The sequence below is a fragment of the Pristiophorus japonicus genome, chromosome 20 (genome assembly GCF_044704955.1).
Source record: "Pristiophorus japonicus isolate sPriJap1 chromosome 20, sPriJap1.hap1, whole genome shotgun sequence".
Lineage (NCBI taxonomy): Eukaryota > Metazoa > Chordata > Chondrichthyes > Pristiophoridae > Pristiophorus > Pristiophorus japonicus.
The window spans coordinates 12,315,532-12,342,326 of NC_091996.1; positions in this window are offsets into that span (position 1 = coordinate 12,315,532).

A 26,795-nucleotide genomic window follows, 5' to 3' on the forward strand; every position below is an offset into this window, starting at 1 on the left:
CCTTGCATTGACAGTTCCCAATAGGCAGAGCTTGTTGAATTCGTTAAGACCGGCTGTCAGGAAAACTGGCTAAAAAAAAAAACGCTGTTCCTTGCGGCCGGTATCACTGGATCCAAGATGTTCACATTGAAGTTGGCCATGCACATCTGGAAGATGCACCACAAGCACTCCTTCCCACATTACAGCAGTGACTACACTCCAAAAAGTACTTCATTGGCTGTAAAGCGCTTTGAGAGGTGCTGGGATCATGAAAGGTGCTATATAAATGCAAGTCTTCCTTTCTTTCTATACCTAAGTGCCTTTAGAAGAGAAGGTGAGAAAACAGGATGGGATTTGTTTCTTAAAGACATGGAGAAGTAGAAAGAAGTAGAAAGATATGCTGAAAAGCCGAGATGAGGCAGATGGAATGGGCGGAGACTCATGGAGTATAAAAAGACTTGGATTTCTATAGCGCCTTTCACGACCACCGGATGTCTCAAAGCGCTTTACAGCCAATGAGGCACTTTTGGAGTCACTGTTGTAATGCAGGAACACCAGCACAGATTATTTGGGCTAAATGGCCTGTTTTGATGCTGTATATTCTATGTAATTCTATGCATAAAACGTTCCTCGTAAAGAAAGCAAATGTCATGTTGACCTTCATAGCGAGAGAATTTGAGTATAGGAGCAGGGAGGTATTGTCCAGTTGTACAGGGCCTTGGTGAGACCACACCTTGAGTAGTGTGCGCAGTTTTGGTCTCCTAATCTGAGGAAGGACATTCTTGCTATTGAGAGAGTGCAGCGAAAGTTCACCAGACTGATTCCCGGGATGGCAGGACTGACATATGAAGAAAGACTGGATCGACTAGGCTTATATTCACTGGAATTTAGATGAATGAGAGGGGATCTCATAGAAACACACAAAATTCTGACGGGATTGGACAGGTTAGATGCAGGAAGAATGTTCCCGATGTTGGAGAAGTCCAGTACCAGAGGTCACCGAGAGGAAGAGAAACTTTTTCATCCAGTGAATTGTGAACCTGTGGAATTCTCTACCACAGAAAGTTGTTGAGTCCAGTTTGTTGGATATATTCAAAAGGGAGTTAGATGTGGCCCTTACAGCTAAAGGGATCAGGGGGTATGGAGAGAAAGCAGGAATGGGGTACTGAAGTTGCATGATCAGCCATGATCATATTGAATGGTGGTGCAGGCTCAAAGGGCCGAATGACCTGCTCTTGCACCTATTTTCTACGTCTATGTTTTATGTTTCAATGGAGTAACAATTAATATAATTATTCAACACATCACTATTTTTCTGGTGCTTGACTGAGCATTAATTTGTCACATTCGCTGATCAATATTAAACCAGGAAAGGATGACTATATGAATCTTGTATTGAATATTCCTCTTGCTCAGCTTATTGTTCATGAAGCATACATGGAGCAAAGTAGAAAAAAATCTACTGATGCTAATTGGATCACACAAATATTTTCTGACACATCATCATCAAGTGCTTTCGAGCGTGATGCTACTTCTGTTTCAGAGGCTTCTGCTCTCCAAGGCCAATGTGCCTTCTCAAGAGCACCACTTCACCAGTGTTGTTGTAAGTCTATTGTAACGATTTAGGTCATAAATTCATCGCCTGGAGTACCACAAATAAAGGTATCGGAAACTGTGCAGACAATACTTGCTTAAAATTTATGGGGCTAAAGCAACAACTTATATTTATATAGCGCCTTTAACGTAGGAAATCCTCCCAAGGCGCTTCACGGGAGCGTTATCAAATAAAATTTTGACACCGAGCCATGTAAGGAGATATTAGGGCAGATGACCAAAAGCTTGATCAAGAGGTAGACTTTAAGGAGTGTCGTAAAGAAGGAAAGAGAGGTAGAGTGGTGGAGATGCGTAGGGAGGGAATTCCAGAGCTTAGGGCCGAGGCAGCTGAAGGCACGGCCGCCAATGGTCGAGCGGTTAAAATCGGGGATGCACAAGAGGCCAGAATTGGAGGAATTCAGAGGACTTTAGGTGGTTACAGAGATTGGGAGGGGCGAGGCCATGGAGGGATTTGAAAACCAGGATGAAGATTTTAAAATCGAGTCATTGCTCACCCGGAAGCCAACGTAGGTCAGCGAGCACAGGGGATGATGGATGAACAGGACTTGGTGCGAGTTAGGACACGGGCAGCCGAGCTTTGGAGGAGTTTAAGTTTATGGAGGGTGACAGGTGTGAGGCTGGCCAGGAGAGCTTTGGAATAGTCAAGTCTAAAGGTAACATAGGCATGGATGAGGGAGTTAGCAGATGAGCTGAGGCAGGGACGCTAATGTTGTGGTTGGGCCAACAACTCGAGGTTGCAAGTTCAAACCCAACATGTTAAATTGCAGAATTGAGTTCAATAAATCTTATAATTTGTGGCTACCCCCAGGAACAATTATGAAAACTGCCAGACTGTTAGAAAAGCCCATTGCGTTCGTTAATGCTCTACAACCTACCTGTTCTGGCCTCCATGTGCCTACGCCGGACTACATAGTTGACTCTTGTTGCACTCTGACGTGCCCCAGCATGCTAATTAGCTGCACAATCACTCATCGGATGGGCAATAAATGCAGCCTCGTCAACTGCAATTATATAGGGCCCTGGGTAAGACCACTTCTGAAGTATTGTGTATAGTTTTGGGTGCCTTACCTAAGGAAGGGTATACTTGCCATTGAAGGAATGCAACGAAGGTTCATCAGATGGATTCCTGGGATGGGAGGATTGTCCTATGAGGAGAGATTGAGTAGACTAGGTCTACATTCTCTAGAGTTTAGAAGAATGAGAGGTGATCTCATTGAAATGTACAAAATTCTTACAGGGCTTGACAGGGTAGATGCAGGGAGGATGTTTCCCCCTGGCTGGGGAGTCTAGAACAAAAGGTCACAGTTTCAGAATAAGAGGTCGGCCATTTAGGACTGAAATGAGGAGAAACTTCTTCACTCAGAGGGTGGTGAATCCCTGGAATTCTCTAGCCCCGGGGGCTGTGGAGGCTCAGTCGTTGAGTATATTCAAGACAGAGATAGATAGATTTTTGGATATTAAGGGAATCAAAGGATATGGGGATAGTGTGGGAAGGTGGGGTTGAGGTAGAAGATCAGCCATGATCTCACTGAATGGTGGAGCAGGCTCGAGGGGCCAAATGGCCTACTCCTGCTCCCAGTTCTTACATAACTCGCTTACCCGCATTCTGATACCCCAAAAATTGAAATATTTCATATTTGATACCTGCATAAATATCTGGGCTCGAATAACTACAGTTCATACTAAAAAGTTCTGCTCAGTCCTCTCGTCACATCTTACACAAGCCATTTCTTGGCAACATGGATTGAGCAATCGGAAGAAGCTTACACCACAGAAGTACGGGAAGCTAATAATTGCGACTGTTCTCTAAGTGAAAGCCGATACAATCAAGGTTAATACGACAGATTGGATGGTGAAAGGTCATCAGGCTGAACCGTTAACTGTGTTTCTCTCTCCGCAGGTGCTGCCTGATCGGCTGAGTGATTCCAATATTTGTTTTTTTTTAAAAACAACAGAAAAGATGATGTTAACTGCAATTACCACAAACTATGTGAAATGTGATTAGGAGGCTTTGCATGGAGCCAGAATACCAAAAATTAAGGCAAAGTAATTTAATTAACCCAATTTACAATGGGAAATAGTGGTCTGAAATGGGCGGATTTAATTCCCAAACCACCAGTCTCTAATCCACTGAGAAATGTCAATGTTTTGAAAGCCTTGCTCTCCAGAACCACAGGCGCGATGAGGAGAAAGATTTGTACGCAGTAAGTTGTTATGATCTGCAATGCACTGCCTAAAAGGGTGCTGCAAGCAGATTCAATAATAACATTCAAAAGGGGAAATAAAAAGAAAAGACTTACAATTCTACAGCGCCTTTCATGACCACCGGACGTCTCAAAGCGCTTTACAGCCAATGAAGTACTTTTTGGAGTGTAGTCACTGTTGTAATGTGGGAAGCGCGGCAGTCAATTTGCACACAGCAAACTCCGACAAACTGCAATGTGATAATGACCAGATAATCTGTTTTTAAATGATGTTGATTGAGGGATAAATATTGGCCAGGACACCGGGGATAACTCCGCTGCCCTTCTTCGAAATAGTGCCATGGGATCTTTCACGTCCACCTGAGAGAGCAGGCGGGACTTCGGTTGAACGTCTCATCCGAAAGACGGCACCTCCGACAGTGCAGCACTCCCTCGGCACTGCACTGGATTATCGGCCTAGATTTATGCGCTCAAGTACCTGGAGTGGGGACTTGGACCCACAACCTTCTGACTCAGAGGTGAGTGTGCTACCCACTGAGCCACAGTTGGAACTGTATAAATACTTGGAGGGGGAAAAACATTTTCAGGGCTATGTGGAAAGGTCAGAGGAGTGGGTCTAATTGGATCGCTCTTTCAAAGAGCCAGCACAGGCACGACTTGCCGAATGGCCACCTTCTGCGCTCTAGCGAAAATAGCGCACACCCACATGAGGATGCTTGACTGAGTAACGCACCACAATGTATGAAACAGTAGTATAACCTCGAAAAACAGGATGTATTCAGCATCTGTGGACGGATTATCGATGAATCCACTGGCTGACATGTTGAAGGGAAGTAAACACCTGCCTTGTGAGGAGGTAATTATCATCATCATAGACAGTCCCTCGGAATCGAGGAAGACTTGCTTCCACTCTAAAAATGAGTCCTTAGGTGGCGAAACAGTCCAATACAAGAACCACAGTCCCTGTCACAAGTGAGGCAGATAGCCGTTGAGGGAAAAGGTGGGTGGGACTGGTTTGCCACACGCTCCTTCCGCTTAATTTCTGCATGCTCTCGGCGATGAGACTCGAGGTGCTCAGCGCCCTCCCGGATGCACTTCCTCCACTTAGGACGATCTTTGGTCAGGGACTCCCAGGTGTCGGTGGGGATGTTGCATTTTTATCAGGGAGGCTTTGAGGGTGTCCCTGTAACGTTTCCTCTGCCCACCTTTGGCTCGCTTGCCATGAAGTAGTTCCGAGTAGAGCGCTTGCTCTGGGAGCCTCGTGTCTAGCATGCGAACAATGTGGCCTGTCCAGCGGAGCTGATCAAGCGTGGTCAGTGCTTCAATGCTGGGAATGTTGGCCTGGTCAAGGACGCTAACTGTGGTGCGTCTCTCCTCCCAGGGGATTTGTAGGATCTTGCTGAGGTAATTTTGCGGAGGTAATTTTAATGCATCGGTAACACGCAGCAAAACAAGAGGGTGGCACTGAAGAGGACAGTGACGGAGATGGACACCACACGAATGTGGGCTGTTGACAGATGAGAAGGGTTTGGAGCAATTATAAATGGTGAGGCTGAGTACTGTGTGCAATGAGCAAGTGTGACCTTAGCTCCTTTATTAAGGTTCCAGAGTGCAGGTACCTCGTGGGTGGCCTGCTTATATACTGTGCTCCCAAGGGATGCTGGGATCCCGTGGGACTCCAACAGGTGGGCCCTCTGGTGTGATGCAAGTTACAAAGGGCTAAATACTTATCACTCCCCCGTGAAGTCAACAGTACACTTATTTACAAGGTGAGAAGATCTGGGGCTTTGCGCTCCCTTGGCGATCGTCTCGGTACAAATGCGGGTGTGGATGGGTTGGTCAGTTCTTCACTGGGCTGTTGGGCAGCTGGTCTTGCCGGGCTGCTGGGGATGATGAGTTCGGTTTCGTGATGTCGTTTGCCACTTGTGTGTGTGTTGGAGGGTCAAAGTTGGTGGTGTCCTCTTCAGATTGTACGTAGCTGTTGGTGAACCGCAATTCGATTTGGTCCAAAAGTTTGTGCGTTTGTCCACTGGTCAGTTTGACCTGAAACACCCTACTCTCCTCTTTGGCTGTGACCATGCCAGCGAGCCATTTGGGACCATGTCCATAATTGAGCACAAACACAGGATCATTGATCTCAATATCGCGTGACAAATTTGCACGGTCATGGTACATGCTTTGTTGATCCCGCTTGCCCTCCACGTGATCATGGAGATCAGGGTGGACAAGAGACAGCCTTGTTTTAAGCACCCTGTTCATGAACAGCTCAGCTGGGGGAATCCGGTGAGTGAGTGGGGTCTGGTGCGGTAGCTGAACAGCACTCGGGACAACCGGGTCTGCAGGGAGCCTTCCAACACACTTTTCAAGTTTTGCTTGATGGTCTGAACTGCTCGTTCTGCCTGGCCGTTGGATGCGGGCTTGAACAGGGCAGATGTGACATGTTTGATCCCGTTGCGGGTCATGAATTCCTGGAATTCAGCACTGGTGAAGCACGGTCCATTGTCGCTGACTTGAACATCAGGCAAGCCGTGCGTGGCAAACATGGCTTGTAGACTTTCAATGGTGGCCGTGGATGTGCTAACAGACATTATTGCACATTCAATCCATTTTGAGTAAGCGTCCACGACAACCAAAAACATTTTGTCTAGGAATGGGCCCGCATGGTCTACATGGATCCTCGACCACGGTTTGGATGGCCATGACCATAAACTTAGCGGTGCCTCTCTGGGTGCATTGCTCAAATGAGGGCAAGTGTTGCACTGGCGCACGCATGACTCTAAATCTGAGTCGATGCCAGGCCACCACACATGGGATCTGGCTATGGCTTTCGTCATTACGATGCCTGGGTGGGTGCTGTGCAGTTCACAAATAAATGTGTCTCTGCCTTTCTTGGGCAAGACTACGCGATTGCCCCACAAAAGACAGTCCGCCTACAGGGACAGCTCGTCTTTGCATCTGTGGAACGGCTTAATCGCTTCCTGCATCTCCACTGGGACACTGGATCAGCTCCCGTGGAGGACACAGTTTTTTTTTTACCAAGTACAGTAAAGGATCCTGGCTGGGGGACTTCTCGTTCTTAAATGCCTCCATGGCCATGAGCAAGTCCACTGGCTGTGCCTTTTTCACCCCGGTGGTGGGCAATGGTAGCCGACCTGGAGCATCTGCGCAGTTCTCTGTGCCCGGTCTGTGGCAGGTTACATAGTTGTATGCCGACAGCATGAGCGCCCATCTTTGGATGTGGACAGGGGCATTGGTATTAATCCTTTTGGTCTCCGAGAATGGCGACATGAGCGGTTTGTGGTCAGTTTCAAGCTCGAACTTGAGGCCAAATAAGTTCTGGTAGGCATTTTTTTTACCCCGTAAAAGCACACCAGAGCCTCTTTTTCAACCATGCTGCAGGCCCTTTCAGCCTTGGACAAACTCCTGGATGCAGACGCAACTGGTTGCAAAATCCCCGATTCATTAGCCTGTTGTAACACACACCCGACCCCGTATGACGACGCATTACAAGCTAACACTAATCGTTTACATGGGTTATACAGGACAAGCAGTTTGTTAGGACACAAATTTCTGGCTTTCTTAAAAGGCAGCCTCTTGTGAATTCCCCCATACCCAATCGTCTCCCTTGTGTAGGGGTTCTAGCAGGGTGCTTAACCCAGGTAGGAAATTACCGAAATAATTAAGGAGTCCCAGGAACGACCGCAGCTGCGTCACGTTATGTGGTCGCGGCGCGTTCTCGATGGCCTCCGTCTTGGCGTCGCTGGGTCTGATGCCGTCTGCTGCGATTCTCCTTCCTAAGAATGCGACGTCCTGTGCCAGGAAAACACACTTCGAGCGTTTCAACCTGAGCCCCACGCGATCCAACCGACTAAGAACCTCCTCCAGATTCTTCAAGTACTCCATGGTGTCCCGACCTGTAACCAATATGTCGTCCTGGAAGACCACTGTGCAAGGAACCGACGTTTAGCAGGCTCTCCATGTTCCGCTGGAAGATCACTGCGGTCGACCGAATCCCGAATGGGCACCGGTTGTAGATAAACAGACCTTTGTGCGTTTTGATGCAGGTGAGGCCTTTCGAAGACTCCTCCAGCTCCTGCGTCATGTAGGCCGAGGTCAGGTCCAGCTTGGTGAACGTTTTCCCTCCAGCCAGGGTCGCAAATAGGTCGTCTGCCTTGGTTGTGGGTACTGGTCCCACAGCGAAAAACGGTTAATCGTTACTTTATAGTCAACGCAAATTCTAACCGTACCATCCTCCTTGAGTACAGGGATAATCAGACTGGTCCAGTCATTGAATTCCACCGCTGCGATGATGCCTTCACATTGTAGCCTGTCCAGCTCGATTTCCACTTTTGCATGCATCATGTACGGTACCGCCCGAGCCTTGTGGTGGATGGGTCGCGTACCGGGAACCAAATGGATCTGCACTTTTGCCCCCGAGAAGCTTCCAATGCCTGGCTCGAATAACGATGGGAACTTGCTCAGAACCTGGGCACATGAGGTGTCGTTGACGGACGAAAGCGCTCGGATGTCGTCCCAGGTCCAGCGGATTTTCCCCAGCCAGCTTCTGCCAAACAACGTGGGACCATCCTCTGGTACAATCCACAGCGGGAGTTCGTGTACTGCTCCATCATAGGAGAATTTGACTTCCAGCACTGCCAATTACAGGGATTAGTTCCTTGGTGTAAGTCCTTAGTTTGGTGTGAAAGGGGCTGAGCTTGGGCCTGTGTGCCTTCTTTCCCCACAGCCTGTCGAAGGCCTTTTTACTCATTATGGACTGACTTACCCCCATGTCCAGCTCCATAGATACTGGAATGCCGTTCAGTTCAACTTTCAACATTGTTGGTGGGCATTTCGTCGTGATCGTGTGTACCCCGTACACTTCTGCCTCCTCAGTATGAGTTCCCAATTCAGTCTGATCCATTCTGGATTGATCTTCCTCTGCAACGTGGTGGTTTGCAGGGTTTCAGGGTTTGCAGTTTGCCTGCACATTCGTTGGAGGTGTCCCATTGTTCTGCAACCATTGCAGGCATAGTGCTTAAAGTGGCATTGATGGGGCCGATGATCACCTCCACAGCGCCAACAGGGTGTTATAATTGCCTCGCATTAGCAGATGATGGCGGACTCTGGGTCAACTGAGGTCAGGCCACAGCAGCCAGCGTGTACGTTCTGCCATGTACATTTCTGCTCAAAACCCGGCGTTACTTTATGCACAGTACTGGCCGAAACTACTTTGTTCTGCGAAATCTGTTTGGAGTCGTCGCTGGTGGACATAAATGCCTGGGCTATCATTATGGCTTTACTCAGATCGGAGTTTCCACAGTCAACAGTTTGTGAAGGATTGTCTCATGTCCGATGCCCAGTACAAAAAAGTCTGAGCATTTGTTCTAGGAATCCCTCAAACTCACAATGTCCTGTGAGGCGTCTTAGTTCGGCGACATAGATCGCCACTTCCTGGCCCTCCGATCGTTGACACATGTAGAACAGATATCTCGGCATCAAAACGCTTTCCTTTGGATTTAGGTGCTCCCGGACCAGCATACACAATTCTTGATTGGATTTCTCTGTTGGTTTCGCCAGGGCCAGGAGATTCTTCATGAGGCTATAGGTTGTTGCCCCGGTTACACTCCAAGTGTTAGTCTCACCATTTATTATGAGTGTGAGTACTGTGAGCAATGAGCAAGTGTGACCTTAGCTCTTTTATTAAGGTTCCACAGTGCAGGTACCTCGTGGGTGACCTGCTTATATACTGTGTTCCCAAGGGATGCTGGGATCCCTTGGGACTCCAACAGGTGGGCCCTCCAGTAGTCAGGTGTGATGTAGTTTACAGAAAGTTAAATACGTAACACCAACGAGCAGGCCAAGGATTGTGCATAGATTAATGAAAATATTCACCGCTGAACCACATCTGTCTTTCTATCTATTCACGTCCAGCTTTTGCCAGTGTTTTAATTAGCTCTCCGCACCCATTCAGGAATAAATCTACGCTAACATGCATTAAACCAGCAGTTCACAGCACAAAGTTATTGCAGCTTCAGTTCACAGGAACAAGAGTGCATTCCTGTTTTTAAAAGAAGCACTCCACAAACATTGTTTCAATGCAGCTAAACTCAAGGGAGTCGGAAATCAGCGGCCGTCCCAGGAAAGTACTGGCATGGCCTGGAGACACCGGGTTGGCAGCCTGGCGACACCGGGTTGCGGCCTGGCGTTGAAGATTCCAGGTGGCCTCCTGGGGACAAAGCCTCTGCCTATCACGTACACAACCTTGGACATAAAGTGGGGAGGGGTGGTGGGGAGGGAGGGGAAGGGCGGGGACTCCGAACATTGGAGTCCTCGTGCCCCGAGTTTTCTTAGGTCAACGAGGTTAAACTTGGTCAGTTCATCTGGGGATCCAAGCTGGGATTGTTGCCTGAAGATTGAACATATATTCAACTTTTAAATGATTTAAAGCAGCCCTACTTCCACCAACAACAACTTGCATTTATATAGCGCCTTTAACGTAGTAAAATGTCCCAAGGCACTTCACAGGAGTGTTAGTTAATAAGTCAAAACAAATAAATTTTACACCGAGCCACACAAGAAGAAATTACAGATGACCAAAAGCTTGGTCAAAGAAGGTGGTTTTAAGGAGCGTCTTAAAGGAGGAAAACGAGGTAGAGAGGCGGAGAGGTTTAGGGAGGGAGTTCCTGAGCTTGGGGCCCAGGCAACAGAAGACACGGCCACCAATGGTTGAGAAGTTATAATCAGGGATGCTCAAGAAGGCAGAATTTGAGGAGTGCAGACAATTTTTTTTGTGGGGGTGGGGGGGTGGGATTGTGAGTCTGAAGGAGATTACAGAGATAGGGAGGGGCGAGGCCATGGAGAGATTTGAAAACAAGGATGAGAATTTTGAAATTGAGGTGTTGCTTAACCGGGAGCCAATGTAGATCAGCGAGCACGGATTACCTCAAGTTTACGTAGGGTGGAATGAAGGAGGCATTCTAGGAGTGCGTTGGAGTAGTCAAGTCCAGAGGTAACAAAGGGGTGCCAATCAGGTTTGACTCTGCAAACTTAGGCAGGGTCAGCGACGGAGGTCAAGGATGGGTGCATCTCGGCATTTACATGCAACCCCGTGGAACTGTAATTGTAGTGGTTAGGCAATATTATTGATGACAAGAGAGAAAATGTGTAAACATCAGTCCATGATATCTAATCAATGCTGAGTGTTCGACGTGACTGTCGTGGTCATTCTGTCTCCAAGATCATGTTCAAATTTTCTGATTGTTTCGCGTATTTCATTCATCTCAACCAAGGTCCACCCTCACGCAAAGCCTCGGCCCATGCCTGCATGCTGACCAGCCTCTCTCACAACTTCTTGAGCAAAGCTGTGCAATTTCCGCCAGTAAAAGAAAAAAAAAAGGCATTTATATAGCGCCTGTCACAATCACCGGACGTCTCAAAGCGCTTTACAGCCAATGAAATACTTTTGGAGTGTTGTCACTGTTGTAATGTGGGAAACGCGGCAGGCAATTTGCGCGCAGAAGCTCCCGCTGTTGTGATAATGACCGGGTAGTGTGTTTTTTTGTTATGCTGATTGAGGGATAAATATTGGCCAGGACTCTGGGGATAACTCCTCGTGGCTCAAGGAACTTCCTTCTGCCTCACACTCACAGTGGGTGGGACCTTTGCGACAAACCGCACAGCTCTCTGCCTTGCAGCTCCGAGCGATGTGTCCAGACTCGTCACTGTTTATAACAGTACATGTCTGGACAGCTCGTTACTAAATGGTCGTGTCCAAGACAGTAATAGCAAACCTTGACCTGGTTATCATGCAGAACCCGGAAGTACTGCACTCCTTCCATTGTCTCGAATTTCATGCTGTAGGGTAATGACTTCACCCCTTTTGGGAACCGCACTTTTACATTGGCTGTTCCAGGATAATATCTCCTCTTTATTACTGAGCAAAGTTTAATGTCTCACGACTCCAACTTTTTTTTAATCAGTACATCGTCCTCAACATAAACCAGCAGGAGTTGGAGAGAGTTTGTCAAAAATTGGTGGAGAGTTTTTGGGGTTTTTTTTTCTTTTAGGGCCATAAACATCAGCTGAGGGGTCTGGAGTGCCGGGCCCCTCAGAGGACAATACTTCCAGTGTGAATTTAACCAGGGGAGGGAAAGTCTTGAGATGGGAGAATAAAAGGCCCAAAGATTTGTCTTTGCACCTCCTGTTGGCCACTGACCGTCACTTCGAATCCAACATTCGGCTTTGCTCGGCAGGCAAAGCAACTTCCCTCACCGCAGTCCTCGTGTACTGCCTGGATAATATCCCAAGCTCGCATCTCTCCTTATCCTGGCAGTGAACCACCACCGTGTTTTCTTTTCCAAACCTCTTGGGGTCCCGGCCCAAATCTTTGCACCTTTTATTCTTCCTTCTCAAGACATTCTCTCCCCTGGTTAAATTCACACTGGGAGTATTGTCCTCTGAAGGGCCCAGCACTCCAGGCCCCTTAGCAGCCAGCAGGCTGATGTTTATGGGCCAAAAACGCCCTAAAATTTGAAAAAAAAACACCCAAAAACCCACCAGCAACTTTTTACAGATTCACTCCAACTCCTGCAGTGATCAGCAGTACCTGCTCACTCCTAGCCCCTCCCACCTGGAGAGTGCTACCTACTGAGCCACAGCTGACACTTATAGTATGTTATAAAAACACCAACATAATCACATCTTGGGACTCAAAATATATTGGTAAACAGTGATGAATTTGAAGAGTTATTGCCCAGTAATGTATTCCAACTAATGTGTTCTTTATATTTAAATCTATATGTTATCCATTACTTATCCGCGTCCCTTCCTGCCTCAATATTTAGGACACCTTTTTCACAACATGTCACGCGCAGTGGTCTGTATTTCCAACTTGGTGGGAAATCATCTCCAGATTTAAGTGTTCTTTTTAATTACATCTGGTCATGGCCTCCTGCAGGTTAAGATCTTTTTCTTCTTAACCCGGTGCTAAAAAACTGCTGGTTCCAGAGCAGAATTAGCAAAATGGCTGCCGGGGTCACCTGCCAAATAACATTAAGTGCACGTCAATGCAAGTTGATGTACAGGAGGGGCTTTGGGAAGTTCTGAGAGGAAGTTCCCAGATCCTTTCCTGCCAAATTGGCCTGGGGTTTTTTGTTTTAATGTGTTTTTTTGGTACTCCCAGGTGATCACATGGTTTCGGGTGGGGTGGGGGGCGTGTATATATCGCGACACTACAAGGTCTCGCAATTGTATGGGGCAGGCTGGATGGACCAGAGGGTCTTTGCTTGTCCGTCATTGTTCGTACGAAAGTGATAAAAAGCACTCTGTAAATGCAAGTTCTTTCTATCACAGTTGCAATAGACCAATTCCCCCACTCCCCACACACACAGACACAAACTCAAAAATATTAAGGTCAATCTCCAGGTGGGGCAAAAACAAAAAGTACAATATAAAAGAATAGTCGCTTTGTTAGAACACTTTCACTTCTCATTAAAAATGCACTGATTCCTCACGATCAGGCAGCTGTCCCGAAGAGTACCATCTCCACATCACATCCTCCTTGAAGTATGTTCCCTTAAGCTCTGTCTAGGTTTTAGATTCTGAATTATGCAGACTGGCAGCTGAATTATTCTTATAGGATGGAGGTGGTGCTGGGGAGGGGGGGGGGCGATAAAAAGTGAGCAAAGACTGAGGGGCCGAAATTGCCCCCCTCCTTAAGCCCCATTACCACCTCTAAGAAGCAGTAATGGAAGGGATAGGCCTTACCGACCGGGGGGCAGGCGGATGGGGCGAGCCGTCCTAAATTGCCGCGGGGCCAGGAGCGGCAGGGATAGGTTTCCCCGACACCCGTCGGGCACGCACGACCCCCTTTCCGCCCCGTGCGGGAAATTGCCACCTGGGAGCGGCGCGGCGGTCCGTTGGTGTCACCGACGGCTATCCCTCGGCAGGAAGCTGTGTGTGGCTGGGCAGCACGTCCGCTCTTAAAGGGGGGGGGGGGGGCGCGCTGCCGGCTTCTCCATTTGGTTTTATTTGTCGGGCGGACTCCGAGGTCGCCCCGACAATGGTCGCCATGGGCTCGGCCAGGCCGCCAACAGGTAGCCCCCGTCACCCCCTCTTGGGTACCGGGCCTCCGGCCCAGCCGGAAGCCTTCAGTGGGCCCAACTAAATCCCATGCAGATTTTGCAACGGCCCTCCCCTTTAAATGAAGGGGCATGGATGTTGTGGCATCCGCCCCTCAACAGCGCCCCGACCGGAAATGCAGAATAAAGACCTGAAAATCGCCGCAAGGTCCACCCCATGGATCGGGGCGGAGAAAAAAACTTCAAGATCAGTAAGTGTGCTTACTGTCAGTCAGGGGGCAATTTTAGCTCCTGAGGTGCATATGCTCCAATTCTTTAAATAATGAAGGGGACTAATATTGTGAGCGTAGAGAGGTGCATCGTGTAAAACCAAAATAAAAATGTGAACCTTTTGACAGAATTAAATGCCACCAGCTGAATCTAGGAATAGGTTTAAAGCCAGTGACCTGCAGAATAGACCGCCATCTACAGCAGTGCCTCCGTTGAAGAATTCAGAATAGGATAAATGTCTGATTCAGTGAAGAATAGGTAGAGATGATTCTGAATAGGAAAATAGTCAGATTGAGTGCTGGAGGTCACCAAGACCTGGATGAAAGAGCAAATTGAATTTGTCAAGATCATTCTATAAATATATCAATAGTTCCCAGAGACAGCTTGATCAGAACATAAGAAATAGGAGCAGGAGTAGGCCATTTGGCCCCTCGAGCCTGCTCTGCCATTTAATAAGGTCATGGCTGATCTGATCATGGACTCAGCTCCACTTCCCTGCCCGCTCCCCATAACCCTTTACTCTCTTATCGCTCAAAAATCTGTCTATCTCCGCCTTAAATATATTCAGTGACCCAGTGACTCCATAGTTCTCTGGGGCAGAGAATTCCATAGATCTACAACCCTCAGAGAAGAATCCTCCTCATCTCAGTTTTAAATGGGCGGCCCCTTATTCTGAAACTATGTCCCCTAGTTTTAGTTTCCCGAGTGGAAATATTCTCTCTGCATCCACCTTGTCGAGCACCCTCATTATCTTATAAGTTTCAATAAGAAATAGAGCAGATCTACCACACTATGCAAAATAACAGCCAAACAAAGGCATGTCTTATGACTAACACAATTCCTGAGTTCGGAGGCCCAAATAAAGTGATTTGCTCCTGCAGTTTGACTTTTTTTTTTAAATGTTCCTCAGTTATGTCACAACCTTGTTATCCTATACTGTTAAAGAAATCTCTGGAACAGAATACATCAGGGAAAGATAACTACACTGTCTGCAGTCCATACACATCACAAAGATTTTATTATGTTACAGTAAGTATAGTGTAAGTGCTGCTGTCTGTTTATCTATCCTTAGATTTGACACTGATCTTAATTGCAAGAATACAAACACAGCTCTAACAAGAAATCAAGATCTATCAAAACCACTAGCCAAACTAATCCGGGCAATACACTAACCGTCACAGGACAAGGTTAATGGGAGATTATTTTCTCTGGTGCTAACTGGTCCTTAATGCATCTCTATGGGCTCTGATGGATTTTGCTTAAAAGGATAATGCCATGCACGCTGTGAACCTCACACCATTCACCATTAACTACAAATAAACTAAAAGATTATTTTCTGCTGCGATTGAAGTCAACAAGCGCACTTTTAAAATTGAAAACCACCCAAAATTAAAACACATCAGGAATTCATTGACTGCAGAATGCTGAAATAAAGGGGGTAAGTTTCACCCCCCCCCCCCCCCAAGGAGAGGTGGGAGAGAGGCGATAGGCGGGGGGGGGGGGGGGGGGGGGGGGGGTTAAAAATTCAAAAATCAGAAACCAGACGACTTCTGGTTTTAACGGAGGTGGGTTGGGGGGGGCAGACAACTAGCCTGCTCTCCCAAGCCGGGTCCATCATTCAAATATTTTACTGAGGCTGCTTACCTCAAAGTTAACCCAGGGTTTTACTTTTAATGCCGGGAAACCCGACAACTGAAGGGAGGCGAGAAGGGCTGGATCCAGCAGGTAAATGCCTTTACAGCACTACGGGGCCAGGAAGAGCAGGACTGATTCCGGGTTTCCCAGCAGATACACACACCCCTCATCACAATTATTGGGCCCAAGCTGGAAGTCTTTATCAATATTTGTCTCGTGATAATGTTCTTGGGTGTGAATTTTGTGTTCATCAAGGGGAGAGTGTTAGGGCTGGGAATCTGAACAACTTCCAATGTATGCACATGTGGGTAGAGCTATTGCATTGTGAGTGGCTTAGCCAGTCACGTGATGTTCACAAGACTCAATAAAACCCCAGCCAGTTGGGTTCGGGGGATCCACGATGAGGCAGGTGGTTGTGAGCCTAATGGATGAACCTTTGCTAATAAACCAACTAGTTCTTAATAGCAACGTGTTGTTGTGAATTCTTAAGCAAAGAACCCATGGAGCAAATACATTACAGCTTCCAACAGACTGTAGTACTCCTCAAGAGCAGCAATCGTCAAGTTTCAAGAGCAAGTTCCCAAACACATGGATGACACTCAGGATCCTGTTAACTGTGCCTGTGTCAGTTGGGTCTGGGTCATCCACGATGAGTTATGCAGTTGTGAGCCTAGTGGATGAACTGGTAATGTACAGTGTGATTGTTAAACCTTTGTTATCATCATCATAGGCAGTCCCTCGGAATCGAGGAAGACTTGCTTCCACTCTTAAAGTGAGTTCTTAGATGGCTTAACAGTCCAATACGAGAACCACAGTCTCTGACACAGGTGAGACCGAGTCGTTGAGGGAAGGGGTGGGTGGGACTAGTTTGCCGCACGCTCTTTCCGCTGCCTGCGCTTGATTTCTAAATGCCTTTGGCGATGAGACTCGAGGTGCTCAGCGCCCTCCCAGATGCACTTCCTCCACTTAGGACGGTCTTTGGCCAGGGACTCCCAGGTGTCAGTGGGGGTGTTGCACTTTATCAACTATAAACCAACTGGTTCTTAATAGCAACGTTTTGCCCTGAATTCTTAAGCAAAGAACCCATGAAGCAAATACATTACAGCATCCAATGTCAGCATCACACACTTCCAGGTCAGATATAGCCTTGCTGAATGTTAGGCAATTCTACTCTCCCCCACAACATTAGATAGTCATCCACTACTGGTCTTGCCACTGGTACATCCTTTTTCTCCTGCCCTCCAAATTAGTGTCAGCTCTCAGTGCAGAATGGCTTAAACGGCAATTTTTGAGAAGGCACGAAAGTACCCTGTAGTAGCAAATGTCCCACGGTTACCTCCATCTTTTTATTTCTGATTCTGATGCCTACTAAAGCAAATGATTTCTCGCACCAACTCTATCTGTCTGAAGTGCTCACCATTTGTAACCAATAGATCAACAGTCTCAGATCATCATAACTCTCAAACAGGCGACTGAAGATATTGTCCTAAAAAGCAAAGCCTGTCAGCATGGCAACAGAGACGAATGAAGTGATCAGTACGACAATGAAGGCAGAAACAGGGAGCAGGCATCATCTCGCCAGTTATTATGAACTCTAATGGCAGCTCCATTCCCATCACAATCAACGTGGATAGTGTTTGCAAGTGCAGACAGGACGGTAAGGCAGCACTAACAGTGCAAATACCCACCAGGAGAATCTATGGGCATCAACAACAGGAAAAATAAAGGTTCTCGTTGGGTTTTATTACGTCCCTGTGAAATTATTAAAAAAACACGTTAAAAAAATATCCACTATGCTGAGAAATAGCAGAATTTCGTATTAAGGATAAGAAAGAGAGAACAGCTCAACGGAGCATGCACAGAGGAGGGCAGATGGTGCTTCACATGGGCCAGAGAGTGCTGAGCTGAATGAAAACATGTCAAATTCAATTCAGTTTTAGCAGGAGCTCTGCGAAATCCATAATAATTCAAAATTACAGAATATCACTTATTGCCATACCAAGACCACTGGGGAAAACTGCAACTTCTCGAACCGGAGCAAAGTGACAATATCATGTAATTCTCAACAATAAGATGTTGGATCAGGAAATAAACCCATGCCGGGGCTGTTCTCCCCAATGGGAAAGGATTTATTGCCGACCTACGTTTATCCGGATCCTACACCAGTTATCCTTTTGGCCTCTCCAGGTACAAACGCATGATGATTTATGGGGCAGTTTTAAGCCGTGGGCCCATGCCCACTGAGAATTGGATTGAGAATACTTTTATCCATCAGCTTGGACTGGATTCAAAGAACTTTGCGTGATGCTGAAGTACCATCTCATACTTCAAAATAATAAATTGAATCTGGAAAGTAGTCTCGTGACTAATGGAACAGGGAGATTTATTTTTAAAATAGCTGCATTAATGCAGTGTATGGGTGATGCACAATGCAATGAAATAGAGTTATTTTTCCAGTAAAACCCTTAATAGAGTGCTACAGTTCCCTGGTGGCAAAATTTAATGCCACCGTTATTATTTCGGGTGGGGGCAGAGTGTATATGTTGTGATATACAAGGTATCATAAGAACATAAGAATTAGGAACAGGAGTAGGCCATCTAGCCCCTCGGGCCTGCTCCGCCATTCAATATCATGGCTGATCTGGCTGTGGACTCAGCTCCACTTACCCGCCTGCTCCCCATAACCCTTAATTCCCTTATTGGTTAAAAATCTATCGATCGCAATCATGTGGGACAGGCTGGATGGGCCAGATGGTCTTTAACCTCTCCATCATTGTTGGTATTTAATACCAAATTTAGACAGAAATTGATTGTTGACAGTAACGGAAGCAATGGGTTCCAACAGCAAAATTCTCACAGATCGAAGAAACACACACAGAAAATCATCTGCGTTGCAAAAAGAAAAAGAACTGAAAGTGTGTCCGCGCCTTCAGAGATAACACATAACCTTGTTACAGACTCCCAAACCGCCTTTTATTGTCTACTGTGCAAAAGCTACAGATTTATATTAGTTTGGGATGGCCAGCCCTTTGTGAAAATACATCAATGTTGATTCCAGCCATAACCCCTTGAAAAACCATGAAAGTGCTGAATTATGCATCAAAGTGCCAACAATGTTTAACAAGCTGTACCAGCGCACAAAGCAAATTACAGCGAGAACATCACAAGCACCACTGACAGCAATAGCAAACAAATGCTGTTCAAGTGCCACTCCAAGGACTTGAGCACAAAAAGCTAGACTGACACTCCCAGTGCAGTGCTGAGGTAGTGCTGCACTGTCGGAAGTACCGTCTTTCGGATGAGACGTTAAAACGAAGGCCCCGTCTGCTCTCTCACGTGGATGTAAAAGATCCCATGGCCACTATTTCGAAGAGCCGGGGGGTGAGGGGAGAGCTATCCCCGGTGTCCTGGCCAATATTTATCCCTCAATCAACATAGCAAAAAACAAATTATCTGGTCATTATCACATTGCTGTTTGTGGGAGCTTGCTTGTGCGCAAGTTGGCTGCCGTATTTCCCACATTACAACAGTATCTTAACCGATAAGAGAATAAGGGGTTATGGGGAGCGGGCAGGGAAGTGGACTTGAGTCGATGATCGAATCAGCCATGATCGTATTAATGACGGAGCAGGCTCAAGGGGCCGTACGGCCTACTCCTGCTCCTATTTCTTATGTTCTTACGTAACAGTGACGACAATTCCAAAAAGTACTTCATTGGCTGTAAAGCGCTTTGAGATGTCCGGTAGTCGTGAAAGGCGCTATAAAAATGCAAGTCTTTCTTTCTTTTCGCTTCCGTGTCCGCTGATGTTTTAAAAAAGAGTTTCAGCAGCAGGCAAGGAACTTTGACACTATCTTTCTGCTGAATTAGTTTATTTAATTCTGGCTCACTATTGCCTAAAGGCAGGCGCGTATCCAAGAACAGTCTACAGAACAGTGTGCATTCTTGCAGTGAGTCGAGCTCAGAAACTGACAATGATGCATTGCGAAGTGTTCAGTGTAGCGGAACTGATGGTCGCCTTGAGCCGTTAGGAAAATAACAGCGGTAAATATTTTGAGGGCAGCGGTAGATACAGTTATAGGGCTCGCTGTGGTCACATATCTAAAAGAAATATAGATTAACATTCTTATGAATTCCCACATTTAATTAAACCTCCCGAGTTCTGAATGTTCTGCTCTGACTGCACTTTGCAGCTTTCAAAGTATGTTTGCGTCCAATGAAGCTCAACGCAAGCTTGAGGAACATCACCTCAGGGAGGAAACTCGGAATCGGCCATTTAGGGGCAGTGAAGCCGCCTGGTCGGGGATTTTACCGCCAGCCGGTAATTACTGCCGCCAACCAAGAAATTGAGTTTTACCGCCTGAAGAGGGGATTGGAGCGGAAAATCAGGCGTTACGTGCAACTCTTGAGGTGCTAAACGGCGGTAAGTGGGGCGGTTAAATCCGAGCGGTAATCAGCATTTGTAGCTGCGCAGCAGACATACTGGCGCCATCTGGATTCAATTGAGGCGGTGATATGACACGGCACTGCCTCATGCTGGTCTACGGTGCCTGCGCACTCCAATGGAGAGGGGGAAGAGGGCAGAGGCGAGAGCTCGTCAGCTGCACACTGGTTCTCCGCCGCCGTAGACGCACGCCTGGACACCGGGGAGAGGCGACCGCGAATTGGCGCGGTCAGAGACTGGCAGGAGTGCCACAGCCGCAGACTGTTTTGCAGATCAGAGAGTTGGGCTATATCCCGTCAGTGTAGCCTTCGAAGTAATCGCCGCAGCGCACCACCCCCCCCCCCCCCCATCAAGTTGCTGGAGGTAAGAGCGCGAGATGGTAGACGGAGCCGAAATGGTAATGGTCACGGTAAGCACTCAGCAGCCGCAGCACGGCAAGACCTACGCACTCTCCTCTGTGCCCTGGCTGCTGCTCCAGTTATACACTGCCCCGGAATCGCATCACTGCGAGTTGTCAACGCCAACTTTTTGTGGCGAGTTCACCGCCAGCCGATAACTTGAGGCACAAAAGAAACGAAGATCATGTCATCGGCGCTAGCGAGTGTCATGTATTCAACCAGCATTGTAACCCATGTATAATCTGACCTAAGTTGTACACTGTGAGAACACTGACCACTAGGTGGTGAACTTGTGGGAGACACTCCTAACCTCGACCTTCAGATATAAAAGGGGAAGCTCCTCCCACTTCCATCACTTGAGTGCTATGAAATAAAGGACAGGTCACAGACTGACCTTCTCTCAAGCATGGGCCTCGTGTGCATTTATACTGTGTAGTAAGGACGTATTAGCGAGGCCGTCGCACGCGTACTGGCGTCATGATTTCCCTGGCGGTACAAGGCGAGGCACCACTTCTTTTTGCCGCTGCAAAAACTCAACTGAAGTTTGCGGTCGGCGGTGACACTGTCAAACACGGGTGCTAAGCTGTTTGTGCCGAGGTTCCGCTTCTCCGGGGAGCTATCGGCTGGCGCTAAAGACCAAATTTTGGCCCCTTCATCTTTCAATTAGGCACTTTGCAGCCTTCCAGACTCAATTATTGAGTTCAGCAATTTCACACCATAAGCTCTGTCCCAATTTTTTTCCTAGATGGCTGCTGTTAATGATGCTGCCATTCCCATTTACACCACGTCTAAACCCATCGTTTGTTTCTTTACTTGTCCCATTACCATCTCCTTTTGCCTTGCACCATCATCCCCTTTTGTCATTCAATCTCTCGTGCCTTCCACCCTATCACAGATCTTCCCTTTCGTTCTTTCCTCTCCCTCCTCCTGCAACTTGCTTTAAACCAGTTATATCTCTAACTTTTTCCAGTTCAGATGAAAGGTCATCGACCCGAAACATTAACTCTGTTTCTCTCCCTACAGATGCTGCCTGACCTGCTGAGTTTTTCCAGCATTTCCTGTTTTTAATCTCATATTTCCAGCATCCGCAGTATTTTGCTTTTGTATGTCTGTGTTCAGTTATGTCAGTGAAGCTAAAATGACTTTTTGCAATCATGAAAAGTCAACTTTAATAAATATGTAGGAACAAATAGCATTTTTGCCTTATCCAGAGACTGGGCAAATTAAGAATTTTAAAAACTTTTTTCTATATCATTAGTGTAACAAGTATTTGAAAGATGAGCAGCAATGAATCATAGAATCATAGAATGGGTACAGCAGGGAAGGCAGCCATTCGCCCGTTGAGTCTGTGCCGGCTCTCTGCAAGAGCACTTCAGTCAGTCCCATTCCCGCCCTTTCCCCGTAGCCCTGCAAATTTTTTTTCCTTCAGTTACTTATCCAACTCCCTTTTGAAAGCGGTGATTGAGTCTGCCTCCACCACCCTTTCAGGCCGTGCATTCCAGATCCTAACCACTCGCTGCATAAAAGAGATTTTCCTCATGTCGCCTTTGGTTCTTTTGCCAATCACCTGGTCCTCGACCCTCCCCCCAATGGGAACAGTTTTTCTCTGTCTACTCTGCCCCGACCCCTCATGATTTTGAACACCTCTCAATCTTCTCTGCTCTGAGGAGAACCTCCTCAGCATCTCCAGTCTATTCAGGTAACTGAATTATTGTGCTTTTGAGTTGTCGTGAAAAAGTTCTTAATTTTCATTCAACCATTCGGGTGGTGGACGCAGATTTAATTGTGGCTTTCAAAACGGAATTGGATAAGTACCTGAAGGAAAATAGATTACAGATTTACAAGGTAAAGTGTGGAAGCGTGGGACGAGCTGAAATGCTCTTGCAGGGAGTTGGCACAGGCTCGATGGACCGAATGACCTCCTCTGCGCTGTAACCATTCCATGCATCTATAAAGATGCTTCATTAACAAAATGTTCAGGGATGAATTTGCCCCACGGCCCATTTGGCGGCGGTAACCTTCCGGAGCCGGGACATTTATTGCCCGGCCCAGAAATTCCGCCCCCCAGCACGGGATTTGGACCTTCCGCCACTCAACAGAGGCGGAGCGCTATCGGAGGCGTCCGTGGAGGGGCGCTCCCATGGCAGTCATCATCATCATAGGCAGTCGCTTGAAATCGAGGAAGACTTGCTTCCACTCAAAGTGAGTTGTCAGGTGACTGTACAGTCCAATACGGGAATTACAGTCTCTGTCACAGGTGGGACAGACAGTGGTCGGATGTTGGCCTGGTCCAGTACACTAACGTTGGAGTGTCTATCCTCCCAGGGGATTTGCAGGATCTTGCGGCGACGTCGTTGGTGGTATTTCTCCAGGTAGTAGCGCAGCGCTGAGTCCATCATCACGCTCCGGAGCCCAGCGACCCGCTGGCAACATCAGCGCTACGCGGATGCGTCACGTAGCCCTGTCGCAGCAGAACACCCCTCTAATGGGGGGGGGGGGAATAAAGGGCAGGGCCGCTGCGCGCTCTGCAGTCCCTTTGGCAGTTGCCACGGGGCCACCAGGGACGCCCTCGACCAGCACCCATAACGGAACGCCGGGCTGCAGGATGGCGGCCCAGTCGAGGCGAGGGCCGCCAGTGTCAGGCCGACAAAAGAGCCAGCCAACAGAAAAACACTGCGGCTCCTTGGCACACACGGCCTGCTCTTTAATGGGCGGCTCGGCGAAGCTGGCGGCGACATTGGCCGATGACATCCTCGCCGCCCGCGGGTCGCAAATGGGTTGGGTGCAGGGGCGGTGAGGTGTCGGCACGCACGCTGATGACATCATCACAGTGCATGCGCCAACAGGGGAGGCGCTAATGACACAACAGCCTCCCCAAACCTCCGGGGTAATTTCCCCAGAGGCGCTATTGGCCCCTTCCCCCGGGCGATAACTTCATTGTGCCCCATTAATGCCCCCTGAAGGTACTAATGGGGCGATAATAAAGAGCAATTTTGCCCCCATACTACTTTAAATGTGGCTCGCTTTCTCCTTCCAATAAACTATTAATGCCTCACCAGAAATCATTTTCTTATAATAGTTACCTTTAGGCTGCACTACTGGTCCGAGACTATTAGCTGTAGAGTGATGAGCACAGTTTACGAGACTTGTGTTGTACTGTAAGTTGTGAATCACACTCTGCTCGCCAGGAGCGGGGTAGAAATTGCCACGCTCGAAACGGGGCGCATGCACCCCATTTCAATGACTTTTACCGCAGCTGTGGGTGAGGTCGCCTCGAGAGAAATTCAGCTCATTGTTGGTTTTTTAAAAAATTCGGATCCGGAAATCGCTCTTAACGGGGGTAGTGTGACTACACGAGAGGGGCAGATACGCGGTGGTGGCAGCAACACCCGAGGGGTGGAAGTTGGGGGGGGGGTGGTGCGGAGTGACCGCCGCAATGACGTCATCACGGCGCCGCATCACCGCGGCTCTCCCCTTCGCTTAAAGGGGAGAGCCTCCGCGACTTTAAAACTTCGGCCTACTGGGCCACCAGGGAGGGTTCCAGCCGGGCCAGCGGCCTGGCACCCAAGAGGGGATGCCAGGCTGCCTTTGGTGGCCGGGGGTATAATTGTCGGCCCCGACATGACAATTGGCTGACAAAAAATACATGGTGCTCCCCTTTAAGGAAAGTCGCACCATCTTTGAAGAAGCCCACAGCCTCACTGGACCACCGCAGTGTAACGAGATAATGTATAGTGCCCTCTAGCTAGGAGGTATAGGGAGCTGTATTAAGAGAGGTCTGTTAAGTTGAACTAAGAATGTTCAAGAGACTATAAAATACATGGTGTCAGAAGTGTGGACTTCCGATCTTTCGTCGAACGCATCTACGACAGAAATATTGGAACTGCAAGACTTTTTCGAGCCGATCGAAATCGACGTTAAGCAGTGCAGTGCAGAGCGTGCTTCCTACACATCACGCATGGATCCCTGAAGTGTGATAAACAGTCATAAGCTTGTAAAATAATCTAGAGGCATTAGTAAAATAAACTTAAAGTCGCATAAGTTGTTGCAGAGCCTCGATTGAAAAAGTATTTCTGCAATTACATGGCCGCGATATTTTACTATTCGACTAGTTCTAGTTCTCTGGGTATTTGAACTGTATACATGTATATGACAAACTCAAAGTCCTAAACTGTAGCGAGCTATCATGACTACCACGGTGCCAACTCCCACGCTCATTCCTCTCCTACCTCCATTGTAGGCGAATGGAAAGCCAACTGATAAAAATTCAAACAGCTGTGGGACAGCTATGAAATTATCACGAATATTGTGATAGATAGAGTTAGGGTTGCAACATATATCACTGCCATTGGCAGCAATGCCCCAGATATCCACAATAAATCGGCCCTACAAATCAGAGGACAAGCAGGAAATTGAGATTATTTTGAAGCTCTGGGAAGAGCACTGTAAAGGTAAAACCATCATCATCTATGAGCGGTATCAGTTTAACAGCTGTGTACAAGGGAATGAGTAGTTTGACAGATATTTCGAGAGAGAGCTCGCATCGTCATGTGACTTTGGCAAATTGAGGGATGATTTCATCAGAGACTCACCATCTGCGGAACATCTGATAACACTCTGCATAAGAGGCTGTTGCAAGAATCAAGCTTAGCACTCGATAAATGTGTGATGCTCAGTAAAGCTAGAGGCTACAGTTGCGCAAATGAAATCCATGAAGCTCACTAAAACAGACTCTGAAGATGTCAAAGCTGTCAGACAGAAAGCCCAACCCACAAAGAAAGAATTCACAGACAGAGTTCACGAACAATTGCAGATATTGTTGCAAAAGACATGAGCTGTCAAAAAGTAAATACCCAGCATATGGGAAGACCTGCACAAATTGCGGCAAACTAAATCACTTTTCTCAAAAGTGTAGGCAGAATGGATCAAGATAGAAGTCTACACATAACCCTAAATATAAGGGCAAGCCAAAAGTGCATGCACTATATGAAGAGAGTTATGATTCTGATTTTGAAGTCATGACTGGAAAGATGCTTGGTAAAGTTGATCACACAATCAAGGACAAAGCTGACAAAGTATCCTAACAAGATTATGGCTACCTTCTCCATTAAAGGTCAAATGGTAAAAATGCAAATAGATTGTGGGACCACATGCAATGTGCTACCTCTCAGATACTTACCAAAAGGCTTAAAGATAAAAGAATCCAAGACAATATTGTCACTATACGACAACCATGCAACGATTCCACTGGAAAATACAAAAACGAAGCAAAAGTACATTGTGCCCTTTGTGATCATTGAGTGCCGAAGTGCACCACTGATTGGCTCATGCACATGCTCAACTGATAAAAGTGCAGCATCAGAATACCGCGGTGGTAAATGAACCATGTGAATCGCAAACTACGAACAAGGCAAACATCTCGCTAGCTTCAAAAACTGATGTCAACAATGCGTATCCGAATGTGGTTAAGGGACTTGGACACATGCCAGGGACAGTTCACCTTGAACTTAATGAATCAGCGACACCAGCTGTAATGCCACCCAGACGGGTGCCAACAGCGATCAAATAAACACTGATCGAGGAACTCGATCATTTGGAAAATCAACAAACCATCACGAAAGTTGTTGAACCGACGGACTGGGTATCCAGTCTACTGACTTACCTTTCCATTTGGTTTTTGTACAGAGTATGGATCGACCATCAACATCTGAACAATGCCCTGAAACGGGACACGATCCACTTCCTGTGATCAATGACATCTTGCCACAGATGTCAAATGTAAAGATCTTCACTAAAACAGACTGCAAGGGGGGTTTCTTGCAATGTGAATTAGACACAGAGTCCTCCTATCCCATGACCTTCCAGACTCCATGGGGACGATATCGATATAATGGAATGCCATTTGGCATCAGTCCTGCCCTGGAAGTCCAGCAGAAGCTAGATCAGAACCTCGAGGGTCTAGATGGGATGTACAAGACTGCAATGATACCTTGATCACTGGACGCAGTGAGACACTTTATGAGGCCAATCACGATCATGTCGCAAACTTCCGCAAATTCATGCAGAGATGCAGAGTGCGAAATATCAAACTTAACTTCGATAAGTTCAAATACAAGAGCTCCCAAGTGAAATACATGGGACACATATTGTCTAGTGATGGACTCAAAGCCGACC